We start from the raw sequence: 14,714 nt of genomic DNA, 5'->3' as shown, positions 1-14,714 counted from the left end.
CATATTGAGTATGCTATTAGTTTACAAATTTGTTGGAGAGAATTGTGTTGTCTGTGACACATTCAAAATTAGAGTTGGGGAAACAAAAGTTATTTTGTATGATAATTTGAAGTGCTTGTCATATTTCTCTATCTTGCCCTTGAGAGAACTTATCTCAAGTTCCTCATAAGAAAAGTCTTTAAGAAAACTGATTTGATAAAGAACATTGCTTGGATATACAATTGACATTTTAGAGTCGGGGAGAAGGGTGAGCCAATTATCTCACCTCACTTGCTAAAGGGATGAGAGGTGAGCATTAGTGAGAAATGATGCTGCTATGTTTGGTTAGAATTCAGAGAGCAGCGACAGAGCAGAAAATCAAAACTGGCTACCAAGCAGATGTCTCCCATGTAAGATTTCGGCTGATGAAGGGGCTGAGAGGTCTTAGAAAACATTCTCTTCAGGATGGAGACTCAATTATAAAACGATATTTATCAGCTTAACTGTCATTCTTGCTCTTTGGTTACCTTCCTTAAACAACTGAGAGGTAGGTAACCACGAGTTATGTATAAACACATTTATTAAGCACTGATGATGAGACACTGGAGATCTATAAAATTAAATATGTACAATAAATATATTTTTAAAAATATAATTACCAAATTTGGGAATAATCAGAGATAAACGCTACAAACACAATACAAATATACAATGTGCTTGCATGGATAGAATTATTAGAGGTATCAGATAAATATAGAAAAACTTATTCTAAATGAAGTAATCATAACAGATTATTATTAATAACAATATTAACAATTTATTATGTTAATAATATAACAGATTATGTTATGTTATTTTTCACTACTATCCCCTAATGATTCAAATATCACTACTCATAGGGCTGATGATATTTGAGTCATTAGAGAATAGTAGTGATTAATAATAATTGCACATATATGTGTATATTAGTGCCATATGCAAGTTTTTGTTCCAATGCTTAAGATGTATAACTAATAAAATCTTTGTAACTACCCTATGAAATGGATTCAATCATTAAACCCATTTATTATAAGTGAAGACATGGAGGCCCATACAAAGCTTTAAAAAGTTCAGATATGTTTAAGAAAGAGAGATCTAGATTTTTGGTGAAATTTAGCCTCTTATTAACATTATGGGTTACTTAATATGGTTGCTGTAAATATTAAATAAAATTTTAGATATAAAGGCCTTAAAGCAAGTCCTGATATATTGTAAAATGTTAAAAATACTAGATATTTTTATTATTCATAAAATTAATTGTGTGTTCCTGGTTTTTTTGTTTGTTTGGACTTGAACAATGGATAGCCATTTGTCAGACAGTGAGGACAGTAATTGGTACACAAAATTGCATGGCGTGGGAAAGGGAAAGTTGTAGAATGGTGAGAGAGGCAGGTTGGTAAAAATATTCAAAGCATCTGAAAAGCTGTGGAAACATTTGTATTTATTCCAATATGAAAGGGAGAGGAAATTAAGAGACTTAAACAGAATTGGCGTAATTATTTCTTTGTTTTAAACCATAATTACAATGACATGTTAGAGAGTGAATGAAGTGGTGATAGAGATTAAAAAAAATAAATTACTTAAGAGATTATTAAAATAATTTATGTGCAGATGGAGTGCCTGGACTACAGAAATTTCATGAATATAGAAGAGTAACAGCAAAACAAAACAAAACAAAACAAAAAAACCTCAAAGATGGAATCCAGAGTTTCTAGTTTAAATGGTGATGATACCTTTAAATTTGAGGGGAAAAAAATAGTGCAAGCCAGTTTTCACGAGAGACAATTTGGATTTTAGATACATTTAAATATCACCATGAGATTAATAAATGAAGGTTCCAAGCAAGGTTAGAATTGGTGGTAATAGATTTGGAAGACATGCGCAAGGATAACAGAGTTTAAAACACTGTAGTAAATAACAATGAAATGAAAGCAGAAAAAAATGTACGTGAACAAAAAGAGGCTTAAGAAAAGGAGAAGGGGAAGTAGAGAAAGATGAACCATTTATGGTTACAGCAAAGGTATTTACATACACATAATAAAAATGTAAGTAGTGCTCACTTCTTACACAGCGCATATACTAAAAAAAATTTTAAGTAAAACAGTTCCTTATGATTTGAAAAATCTTTCCAAAAATAAGGATTGAGTAGTTACTACAAATGACCACTAAATTTTCTCTGAGGTTCTTTACAGCTAAAACATAAACGAATAAGATGGACCATATTGATTTCATGATTTGAAATCATGGTGGTTACTTTGAAGACCGGTACTATCACATGAGTGCTTCTGCAAACATAATTTAATACTATGCCAGACAATGTATATAATAGAATTTTTTTCAAAAAAAACAAGTGACCATTAATACATTAGTATTAATCAAGATATATATTTATATATTATATAAACATGTGATAAAAACAAAATTATTATGCATACCACAGAAACAGCAATGGACATGTTCCAAGTCCAATAATATCTTCAAATAGAGAGGCTGATTATGAAAGAATAAAAAAAATAAGAAAAAATATCTCAGGACAAATATAAAATAGATAAATGTGCAAAGTTTTTAGGCATTGAAATTTTGGGGAGAATTAGAAAAATGATATTTTGAAATAATAAATTTTCTACAAGAATAAAATGAAAAATAATTTATAGGCATTTTTATACCCTGAGATCATTTTTTATAATTTAGATCATTTTGATTTTTGAATTATTATTATAAACTTTGAAAATCCTGCAAAACAAAACCAAGAGTGTATGCAGCTTTTAGAGAGCTCAATTCTGATAGCTTTAAACAAATCTTTGGCTGGGCATGGTAGCTCACACCTATAATCCCAGAACTTTAGTAGGTGGAGGCAGGCAGTTTACAGTCAGGAGATTGATAGGATCCTGGCCAACCTGGTGAAACCCCATCTCTACTAAAAATAAAAAATTTAGCTGGGCGTGGTTTCCAGTGTTTGTAATCCCAGCTACTCCAGAGGGCGAGTCATGAGAATTGCATGAACCAAAGAGGCAGAGGTTGCAGTGAGCTATAAAAAAAAAAAAAAAGAAAGAAAAATTAAAAAGTAGTGCCACACATAATCAGTAAATTGGTTTAAGTTTTAACTATCCTTCTTGCAAATTATTAACTTTATTTTTAAAATAAAATTAGACTAGTATACTGCTAAGCATTTTTTACTTCCTCAGGAGCCTAAAAATATGAGGCAAGGCTGGTTTAACATACACAAGTCTATAAACATAATCCACCACATAAACAGAACCAAAGACAAAAACCACAGGATTATCTCAATAGATCCAGAAAAGGGCTTCCACAAAATTCAACAGCCCTTTATGTTAAAAACTCTCAATAAATTAGGTATCAATTGAATGTATCTCAAAATAATAAAAGCTATCTGTGATAAACCTACAGCCAATATCATACTGAATGGGCAAAAACTGAAGCATTCCCTTTGAAATCCAGCACTAGACAAGGATTCCATCTCTCAGCACTCCTATTCAATATTGTATCCAAAGTTCTAGCCAGAGCAATCAGGCAAGAAAAAGAAATAAAAAGGTACACACTTGTCAGAGTATTTTTTTAAATAATAAAAAAAAATTTATTTGAGACTATTTTCAGAAACTGGTATAGATACTGCAATTCTCTGATTTGAGCTAGTACTATTCAAGTAGTTAATAGTTTTATAAAAGCTTCATTTGTTTCCTTTTATGTTTTATTTTACCTTTAATATCTATATAATGACAAATGATCATTATAACTAGTGAGGCTATCAATATGTTATCATCCTAATCTTGAGGAAATTCTCAAAGTCTGAAATTCTTGATATTCCATGATGTAATAATGTTTCCTTCTCATGTGTGAATAATATATCTTGATATTTTACCAAAGGATGGTGGGCCAGTTTTCTGTCAACATTCTGTGAAAGATGGGCTCTAAGTACTGTGAGAAATGAGGAAAATTATTTAACAAATTGCTTGGTGAAAATTATTTTATGAATAGATATACTTTTGTCTTGTACTAGCAATTAAGTTTTTCATAGATAGGTGTTAAGTTTATTAGACTTTTATCTCAAACAGTTGTAATTTAAATTTCCAAGGCCTACCATTTTTACACAAGGAAAATAAGAAACAGAAAATTCCATGTAAGAGGGGGCAGTAAAATCTCCAATTTCTCCCCTTCCTCCCACCTTTCCTCTCTCTCTCCCTCTCTCTCTCTTTCTTTTCCTTTCTTACATTTTCACCCCTCCCTTTCTTCCTTGCTTTCTTTTTCCTTTCTCCAGTTCTTTCTTTCTCTTTCTTTCTTTGTTTCTTTCTCTTTCTTTTTACTCTCTTATTTCATTTTTTCTTTCTCTCGGTATTATTTGCCTCTCTTCCTTCCTTCCTTCTCTCTTACTCTTTTCTCTCTCTCTCTCTTTCTCTCTCTCTCTTTCTTCCTGAAATGGAAAGCTGGTAGAGTTTGTAGAAGCCCAGCTCTAAATCCTAATCTGAATAGATAAATTTATCAAATCTGAAGCCAAAGACAATTTGGATGACTGAAAACAGCCACTTTGAGGGAGCAGTTGAATATTGTCTTGCAACTGCGTTGGACAGGAAATGGAGAGCATATTAATCCCTGTGTCTGGGTCTCTTTCCTGGTATTAGAATCATAGAAGACCTGACTCAGAGAGGAAAGATATCCAAGTGGTTCAGTAAGTGCCAAACTACATGTGTAAAATAAAAGTTAGCAATGTCATTTCAGCACGTCTCCTCTCCATTCCCAGAGGTATTCACTGAGGTAGTAAATGTTAATAGTCTAGTATTTTCCTTCTACATATTTCCTAAAATAATAAAATATGTGTGTGCATGTATATATGTGATAAATATTATGTATTGATAATACTCTCTTGTATGTTTATAATACTTTGTTTACTTTAACAAAAAGAATAACACCGTAACGATTATACTGCAATTTGCAATTTTTAAAAAACCTTTCTAAAAACTATTTTAGAGCTATTGCAAAGAAAGCACAGAGAGTTCCAAAATATCTCTCACCTAGTTTCTGCTATTAACATCTTACATTAAGATTTGTCATAACTAATGAACCATAATTGATACAATAGTATTAATTAAAGTCCATACTTTATTCAAATGTCTTCAGTTTTTCTCCAATATCTCTTTTCTGTTGCATGACCCCATCGAGCATAAATACAACACACTTAGTACTCACATCTCCTCAACCTCCTATTGCCTGTGAAAGTTTCAGATTTTCTTTCTTTTCAATGACATTGCCAGTTTTGAGCATTACTGGTCAAGCATTTTGTAGAATGTCCCTTGATTTAGATTATATTATTAATATCAATAATTAATAAGTATGAGATGATTATAGATTTCTGGTATGCTAGGGAAGTGTTACAGTACAGGGTGTGTAAGACCAAACAACCTGCATCTGAATTCTGGGTCTGCTAATATATAATTATTCAAGCATTAGTAAGTTATTTAATCCCCTCTTACCTCAATTTCTGTAATGGGGATGACAATATTTTATACTTGGTAAGTTTTCCTTGGAGATTAAATGACTTAGTGTTATATAAGAGTTAGCTAAATAAATAAATGATACTTGATAAAAGAGAAAAATGAAGAACTTGACATTACTTGAGAGTTGTTCCATATGTGAGTTTTTGCCTGTAGATACTGCAGTCAAATAAAATATTAAAAACCAAAATATATGGAAAATCAGAAAATGCAATAAAATAGTAAAAAATACTTCAAAACTGAATACATGTATTATATGTATGTGTTTTGTGCTTTGCAGAATTATTTCAAGAAAAGGAGTTTTGTAAATCATAGGCTTATAGTTGAATAAACATATTATGTAAATATAAATATATAACAGAAAATAAAAATAATCATAGGTACAATCTGTCAAAGATACAGATAAAATAGATGTAGGTCTCTCATATGGTACTGGTTGGAAGATGAAGTAGTTTACTTGCTCTGGGAAATAGTTGAGTTTCTTAAGAAACTAAACACATACTTACCATACATCCAGAAGCACACTCAGAGGCATTTATCCCAGGAACATGACAACTTATATTCACATGAAAAATCTGTACACAAATATTCATAACAGCTTTATTTGTAATACTCCAAAATGAAAATAACCAAAATGTTCTTCACCAGGTGAATGACAAAATCAACTTTAGTATATTCATAACATGAAATACAACTCAACAGGAATGAATAAACTGTGAATACATATAATGATTTTAATATATGTCAAAGACCTTATACTTATACTGGTCAGGTGCAGTGGCTCACAAATATAATTCCAGCACATTTGGAGGCCAAGATGGGAACTCACTTAAGCCCAGGAGTTCAAAACCAGCCTCAGCAACATAATGAGACCCTTTCTTTACAAAAAATAATTTTTAAAAATTAGCTGAGTGTGGAGGCAGGAGGCTGTAGTCCCAGCTATCCAGGAGGCTGAAGTGGGAGGATCCCTTGAGCCCAAGAGTTCTAAGTGGCAATGAGCTAAGATCACGCTACTACATTCCAGGCTGAGCGACAAAGAGATCTCATTTCTAAAAAAAAATATTTTAAAGAGGCATTGCTGTTGAATAGTGAAAAGTGGGAGCAATCTTAAAGGGTTATACACTATATACTTCCATTTTTATAGCCTTCTACAATTGACATTATAAAGATGGAGAAAGATTAGTGGTTGCCAAGCTTTAGGCATGAGTGGGGAGAGAGAGGGGGATGAGAGTGTAAAGGAGCAGCATGCAGATCTGTGTGATGACTGAACTGTTATACATCTTTGTTGTGGCAGTAGTTATACATATTTACACGTGACAAAATGGCATGGAACATTACACACACATACACACACACACACAAATTAGTAGATGAAAAACAAGTAAAATCTGAAGTTTTTGAATTTTACCAGTGTTCATTTCCTTATTTGATATGTTACTGTAGTTGTTTAAAATGTTACTTTTAGGTACATTAGGCATCTTTATTATTTTTGCATCTTCTTTTGAATGTAAAATTACTTTTTACTTCAAAAGAAAAACTTTAAAAAAAGTAAAAATTAGACAAGGTAATACACGCACATGTACTTATATAAGCATTTCAAGCCGATTATGAATGTTTTCCTGTTTTTTATAGCTGGCATATAACTTTTATAACCTGAAAATATATGTATCTGTGTGTATTTTTATGTGATATATATACATTTAAATATTATATATACACAAATAACATATACTGATACATACATGCATGTATGTGTGTATGTATGTATGGCATTGTCACTTTCTTTATTGTAAACTCCTTCCAGAGTTCAGGTAACCTTTTAAATTATCTTTGAGTCCCTGCCCTTTTATTAGCATGGTTCCTGATCCATAGAAAATTCTATGTTACCATTGAAAGATACTTATATTTGATGAATTCTTGAGCCTGAAAGAGTAAATTTATAACCAAATGATAAAAGCTTCTAGTAAACAGATAAATATTATAAAGAGTTTCCAACAATATGATCTTTAGTGAAAAATAGACAACCTAAAGGGTTTGTATAAAGTCCTGAATGCAGGTGTCCAGGGAATTTATGGCAGGCAAACTGAATGAGAGTTTGGACCCAAAGAGCTAAGATGTCTTCCAACCCAGTGATTCTTATGAAACAAAGAGCTTTGAACTCAGACCAAATGCACTATTTCCAAAGCTCTATTTCCCATGAATCATGAACTAGTCAGAACTATTTTAAGCCAGTTTGAATTGAATTTAGCTAATATGCATTCACTGCCTATGATGTGCTTAGCAATGCCCTAAGCACCATAGAGGAATACAATAAACAAAGATAAAAGATTGTCCTCAAGTTGACTGGAGAAATAAAGATACAAATATATAGTATTTTAAGAATAGAATCCCAATGAGCAGTATAAAAACATAAAACTGCCCATCCCCAGAGTGATACCTCAAAACCATTATTGTTCCTAAACTGAGTCATTGCAAGGTCAGCATTTCCAATATTCATCTAATAAGCACTCACTCACTCCACAATTTTTTTTCTTTTTTTTTTTTTTGAGACAGAGTTTCACTCTTTCACCCAGGTTGGAGTGCAGTGGCGTAACCTCGGCTGACCACGACCTCCGCTTTCTGGTTTCAGCAATTCTCCTGCCTCAGTCTCCAGTCCACAGAAATTTTACAATGCTCTAAATGTTAGAAATGTTAGTTAAATTTTAAATAATTTAACTAACTGGATATTGCGTGTTTTATATTCTATTTATATATTACTTTTTCCTTAAGTAATCTAAAACTAAAATAAGATCAATGTGTTTTAGTTTTATTTTATATTTTCCAAACAAGCACATATTAATTTTTCTTTTTTCTGATATATAGTTGCAAAACTCTCTTTTATTTTCTCATAAAACCAAAATATAATTAATAAATATAACTGAAAACATAAATTTAAATAATGTCACATGAAATTCTTATTCATATCAATGAACATGACAAAATAATAATGGTTGAGCAATGTTCTTGATTTTTTATATAGCGTAACTGGCATTTATTAAAAAGTTGCCCAAGCTATGTTTAATTTGACAGGTTTCTATATTCCATATTTATTTTTCTGAATTCTGATCAAAAATAATAAGTGGTATACCATCTATTAAGTTATCAAGTAAAAATTTGAAGTTCACATATGTACATTTAAGCATTTGTTTTGAACTTGTAATTAAGTAGGTAAATTAGACTACACAAAATTTTGGAATGCATTTTCATACAAATAAATTGACATACTTCAGTTGCATTTCCAAAGCATGATTCATTATGTGGCTTTCTGTGGAATTTACTCTAATCTCCCAACTACAGTATTTATAAGCAGTGTGTCAGCCTCTCACCAGCAATGAGTGTCGCTAAGGCAGCGTTTTTGTTGTCATGGCAGTGATGGATCATCAATGTTCTGTGGAAGACCTGTAATTTGCAAACTGAATGACAGGCAGCATTGAAAATGCACTGCAGTGGCCTTTTCTAGGGAAGTTGGAAGCTTGTGGTATGAGAGTTTTCTCTCTTTAAGTCATGTTTTATTTTAGTCTTCACACCAGGTTTGACATTTAGATTCAGAGTTAAAATGAGAGCTTTAGGTTTTGAACTTAAAATAAATTCTTTGTGTAATAGAGCAATAAATATTTTACTTTTTCAAAGGGTGCTAAAACTCATCTAATCAGGTTAATGTTTTGTGCTCATCTTTCCCCAGCGCAAGCCTAGGTCTCTTCCAATTGAAATCTATATCATTATCTTTCTCTGTTTGATATATATAAAGGATTGAACAAAAGAAGAAAAAATTTTAAAAAAGAAAAAAAAACACAGCATCTCTTAAGAAGCAGCATCTATTTTTGTCATTACTTTTCTTTTTCATAGGCAAAGTCAGTTCTTCTCTAGCCTGGAATTCAGCTTTCCTCTATTCTGTGACTATTCAGTTGTCAAGATACAGCGTTCAAGGTACCTCATGAATCTTCTACTGACTAAATAGCCTAACTAAATCTCTCTTCTCTAAACTTCTACAATGTTTCTAATATTAAACTGTAGGTTGATAAAGTGCAGGATCCTTAACTGTTTTGCCCAGTGGGGAAATTCCATAGCAAACAATAGTTAGCATTCATTAAATACGTGTTGTGTCATTAATTAAATAAAATCCAAATTACCATTATTGTTATAATACTAAACTACTGGTTGAACTTATACATATTTAGCTTTTTAATTTTCTCATGTATGTGCCTTCCTCAAATAGATGGTGAGTTCCCACGAGTGAGGAGAACTTTTCTATACATATATGCATTATGTTTATCAAATTAAATATCCTGTATTTAATATCTTTCATAGAGTCTCCAAAGTGCTACACATACATAGCAGAATACTTACTACATAGCTGATGCATGGTAAATATTTAATAATAAAAATAGTTGCATACACTGTTATAAAACACTAACAAAAGAAATCATATAATAAAAGAAAACATTAATTCTAAACTGCTACATTAATTTGCATTGGCAAAACATGATATACCCCCAAGCTGCTTCTCTGATTTGACAGATTTGTCCCTGATTTGAGTGGAACATTTCTGTAAAGTAGGACGTGTGAGTCCTATTTTAAATTGCTTTGTCATAGACCCTGGAGCAGTCATAATTTTTAGTTACTCTAGTTTCTCCAGCTCTAAATGCAAGTAGCAATTCCTGTCATTTGTACAACTTATAGCCAGGCAATGATCTTAATATATTGAATCTTGTTGTCTAAGACCTTAGGTGTTGCCAAAAATCATTCAGCATTTACAGAACAGCTTTGTGTCATTTTCTGTTAGGGTCCTTGACGAAGAAGTTAGCATAAACTAACCTACCACTCATTTACTCATTCAACTAATAAATATTGAGTACCATTGCTTGACCTGCTGTGGAAACAAATGACTCTAATATAATTCTAGTAGGTAATATATTGTAGGTACATAAAATGCGCAATAAATGCGCAGAGGAAGGAGCTACACAATTCTTCTGGGGGAGATTAGTTGGGGATACTGCATCCATGGTATATTCCAGTTTCAGAAAAGCATTATAATTGTATTCATGATGGATTGGTTGTAATCTTGTGGAAGGTAAGTTGGTTGATAACAGAGAAAGGGAAATTGAGACCCAGTTTAACATCCTCATACAAAGAATTAGCCAGTGGCAATCTCCAGCAGGTTACCACAGGGATCTATGCTTGTCTCTGGTTTATTATTTTTTATTTTTTAGATAGAAAAAAAGCCTGCTTATTAAACTTGTAAGTGACACGAAGCTAGGGAATATTACAAATATTGTTGGGACAGAATTAGCACTAAATATTCCCCTAAAAGCCTAAAACAATAGATTAAAATCAATAAAATTTAACAGAGATAAATATGATGGACTCCAGTGCCACAAAAAAATGGGGGGATGGGGGAAGCAAATCCTCAACTCAAATAAATACAGAGTTGAAAATATCTGAATGAAGTATTTGCAGCTAAATCACTATGGGTGAATTAGATGAAGAAAAGCTGAATTTGGCTCTAAGCTTTGATATATTCCTGAAAATATTATAGATACATTGTTATCTGTACAGATGGATATATAATGTCCTTGACAAAGAGTAGAGTATTTATTCTGTATCCTACATTTGCATATTGTATATATATCATATTTACATTTGGTAAGCTACAGTTTAAAAACATCTCTGACAAATTATAGAAAGGCACTAAAGAAAGATGAAAAGGATGAGGGAGTAATTTAGAAATCATGGTGCCTCAGGTGAAGTTGATGGTTGATGATACGTTTCAAAACTATGTCAAACAAGATACAATGAAAGGACCTGGGTATTTCTAACAGGAAAAAAGGATTAAAGTAAAACATGACAACAACTTCAAATATTTGAAAGGCTATTATGTTGCAGAGGTGATTTGTTAAGTATCATTACAAAAGGCAGGATGGACAGAAGCTAGAAAGAGAATTGGTTAAGAGGTTGACTCAATACAAAATGTCTGAAAAGATAGATTTTTAACTGTTTTATTCTGCAGTTTTAACTGCAGTCCCCTGGCTTTTACAATAATTCTTAGCAGGTTTAAGGAATACAACAAATATTTTTGAATACATTAATGAATGAATAGATACCAAAGTATAAAGTCTAATCCATTGAAATACAGAATAAGGTTTCTCAAAAGGTACAGATGAGATTCCCGCTAAGTATATATAACTAGTGACAGTAAAAGGCAACTGAAATCATTCTACTCTAAAAAATGAAATGAAATTTCATAGAAAGGTTTGAAAATTGTTATTATAAACTTGTCTTAAAACTAGCATTTTCAAAGTGGAAATTCTATATGATAGTCAACAAATTGTAAATGTTAGAAAATATGAGCCAACTTAGAATGCATCAAGTTTTAACAGATTTCGGGTGTGTATGCAATTTTTTAACAAAGGTTTATGATAGCATAACATGATATTTTTGAATTCCTGTTTGACAATATGATTATAAAGAAAATCATTCTTGAGACAGTAGTACACTCCATCAATTCCTACATGCTCCTCTTTTATTTCTTTTATATTCAAGTTCTCTTTGGAAGTGTTCAGCATGTCATAAATATTTTATGTTTTTGCTTCTAAATTGATTGACTTAAATAGCCAGATGCTCTTTTGTAAAGACTTTGCATGGAATTCAAACATTCTTCATCACATCATTTATTTATTTTTTTGTATAAAATCCTACCTCTTTTGAAGTATTTGAATTTAATTTTGCAGTCAATTTCCACTGCATTCTACTGTATGATCTATACATACAACATTTGACAAGAAACTTAGTTTGATACAGAGGTTACATTAAGCTGAAAATGGTTGATTGGTTGGATAAAATTTTATACATGTAAGTGATGTAAAAAGTGATTGGTTATATATAAATGTAAATATGTGCAATACATAATATCTGCATATATATGTAAATATGTTATATTATATATACATATACACATGCAAATAATGTATTTTATGGTATTATGATCAATTTTACTTCCCTACACAACTTTAGATTGAAGGAACACAACTAATATTTGCAAAGGAAGAATCTGATTCCCTCTCTTAAGATTAAAGCTTGCTAATCAGTACTCAGGAGGAAATATTTGTATTCAGTGAGATATTTAACTTAATGACATATAATATTCTTTCAGTCCAGGTCTGAGTTCAAGTCCTGGATATCCTTGTTAAAAAAAAAAAATATATATATATATATATATATATATATATATATATATATATTCTTTCAAACTTCAACCTTAAAAGATACACGTACTTGGCCGTTTTTAAGGCAGTCTTACCACTTGATCCTAGTATAGTTTGTTGTATGACACTAAATCTATTAATTTACATTTATTCAATTACTTCCATTATGTTAAATTTAATCTACTATGTTTAAATATTTTTATATTCTGATTCTGATATAGAACATATTAGCTAAACCTTTCAAATTTGTATCATTAAAATTTTGAGCAAGGAAGACTAAAGACAAAATTTATTAACCCCCCCACCCATTTGGAAATGTTCCTGCTAGCTTACATCAATCTATATTTAAAACTGGCGAGTTGTAAAATGACTTCTTGGTACATCTCTGCATTCTTCTTGAAAACTGTGATTTTGAGTATACATCTTAATCCAATGAAGAGCGATTAAAGAGAGATTTTGGTATACCTCTTAATCCAATTCTGATGTACTGTTTCTAAAATACAGTGAAACTTAAGATTTTTTTAAAGGTTGGATTGGCTTCTCTTTCGGGTAAATATATGCTATTTGCTAATGGTCAGTGTTTTTATTTCCAAGATTTACAAATCATCTATTAAAACTTCTATGCCAGCAACTTTAGTTTCTTACAAGAAGAAACATTTGCTAGTCTTTCACTTTCCAGTGATTGTCTTTTTTTTTTTTTCTGGTTTCACAAATATTGCAAACATTGGTTTTGTAGCACTTTTGCAAATTCTCCCTACTCCTTCTACATACTTCACCTGAGTTCAGGGATTTGAATTTATATAGAGAAACTAAATTGCTCTTGCTACATCTTCATTTATATTATGTGTCTATTCTCTTTGAACAATCTTCTTGATGCCCTCCACATCGTTTTTTGACAAATAAGATGAAAGTAAAATATAAATTAAAAGCTTTGATTAGCTCATGAATTCCAGTTATCTATCTCAAGTAAGGTGTAGATCTAGATCATGTGTTTATGTAAGGTATATAATATATTAGAATATGTGTTAGGATATGTGCTAATATATTCAGAAAAAAATACTATTTTTTTTCTTTTTCTTTTTTTTTTTTTTTTGGAGATTGAGTTTCTCTCTTGTTGCCCAGGCTGGAGTACAATGGAGCGATCTCAGCTCACTGCCATCTCTTCCTCCTGGGTTCAAGCAAGTCTCCTGCCTCAGCGTCTGTAGTAGCTGGGACTACAGGTGTGTGCCACCACACTCAACTGATTTTTTGTTTTAGTAGAGACGAGGTTTCCATATTGGCCAGAATGGTCAGGATCTCCTGACCTGGTGATCTGCCAGCCTGGGCCTCCCAAAGCCCTAGGATTACAGGCATAAGCCACCACACCCAGCTGAAAAAAAAAATACTTTTTAAATTTTTCTTTACTATTTTACAGAAGCCTAAACTGGCTCTGGAAAAGTGACTGCTTTTTTCCATCCTTTTTTAAATATCAAGTTTTGGCTTCTTAAAGTCAAAACCCAAACCTATGCACACTGTATCATCTGGCATATAGACTACCCTTGGTTATGTCAATTGAAGAAAAAAATGAAAAAAATGAATTAATTAATATTACAGGGTAATTTGTTAAAAATAAAAGCTAATAAGTATAGTCAGGTAGTAATCTTTATCCCAGTTTAAAATTAGAACTGGGAAAGCAACTGCCATTTTCCTCTGTTATAAGCTCTTTGGCTGCTTAATGAGATGAATACTAATAGGTAATTATTGCAAAGAACTGGAAATTAGAAGGAGTTGGAAGAAAAGTATTGAACTCTTTCCAGAGTTTTTATTCATCTCCCATTTGGATGTTTTTTGTTTGTTTTCTTATTTTAATTTTTATATTGGGGAGATGATTTCACTGTAGTGAAGGCCTGAGGACCAGAGGAGAGAAGGTAACTTTACTCTTTCCAGCTGGGAAATTTCTAATGACGTC

Source organism: Saimiri boliviensis, chromosome 16 (assembly GCF_048565385.1).
Source record: "Saimiri boliviensis isolate mSaiBol1 chromosome 16, mSaiBol1.pri, whole genome shotgun sequence".
Classification (NCBI taxonomy): domain Eukaryota; kingdom Metazoa; phylum Chordata; class Mammalia; order Primates; family Cebidae; genus Saimiri; species Saimiri boliviensis.
Note: the sequence above shows the minus strand (reverse complement) of the source record.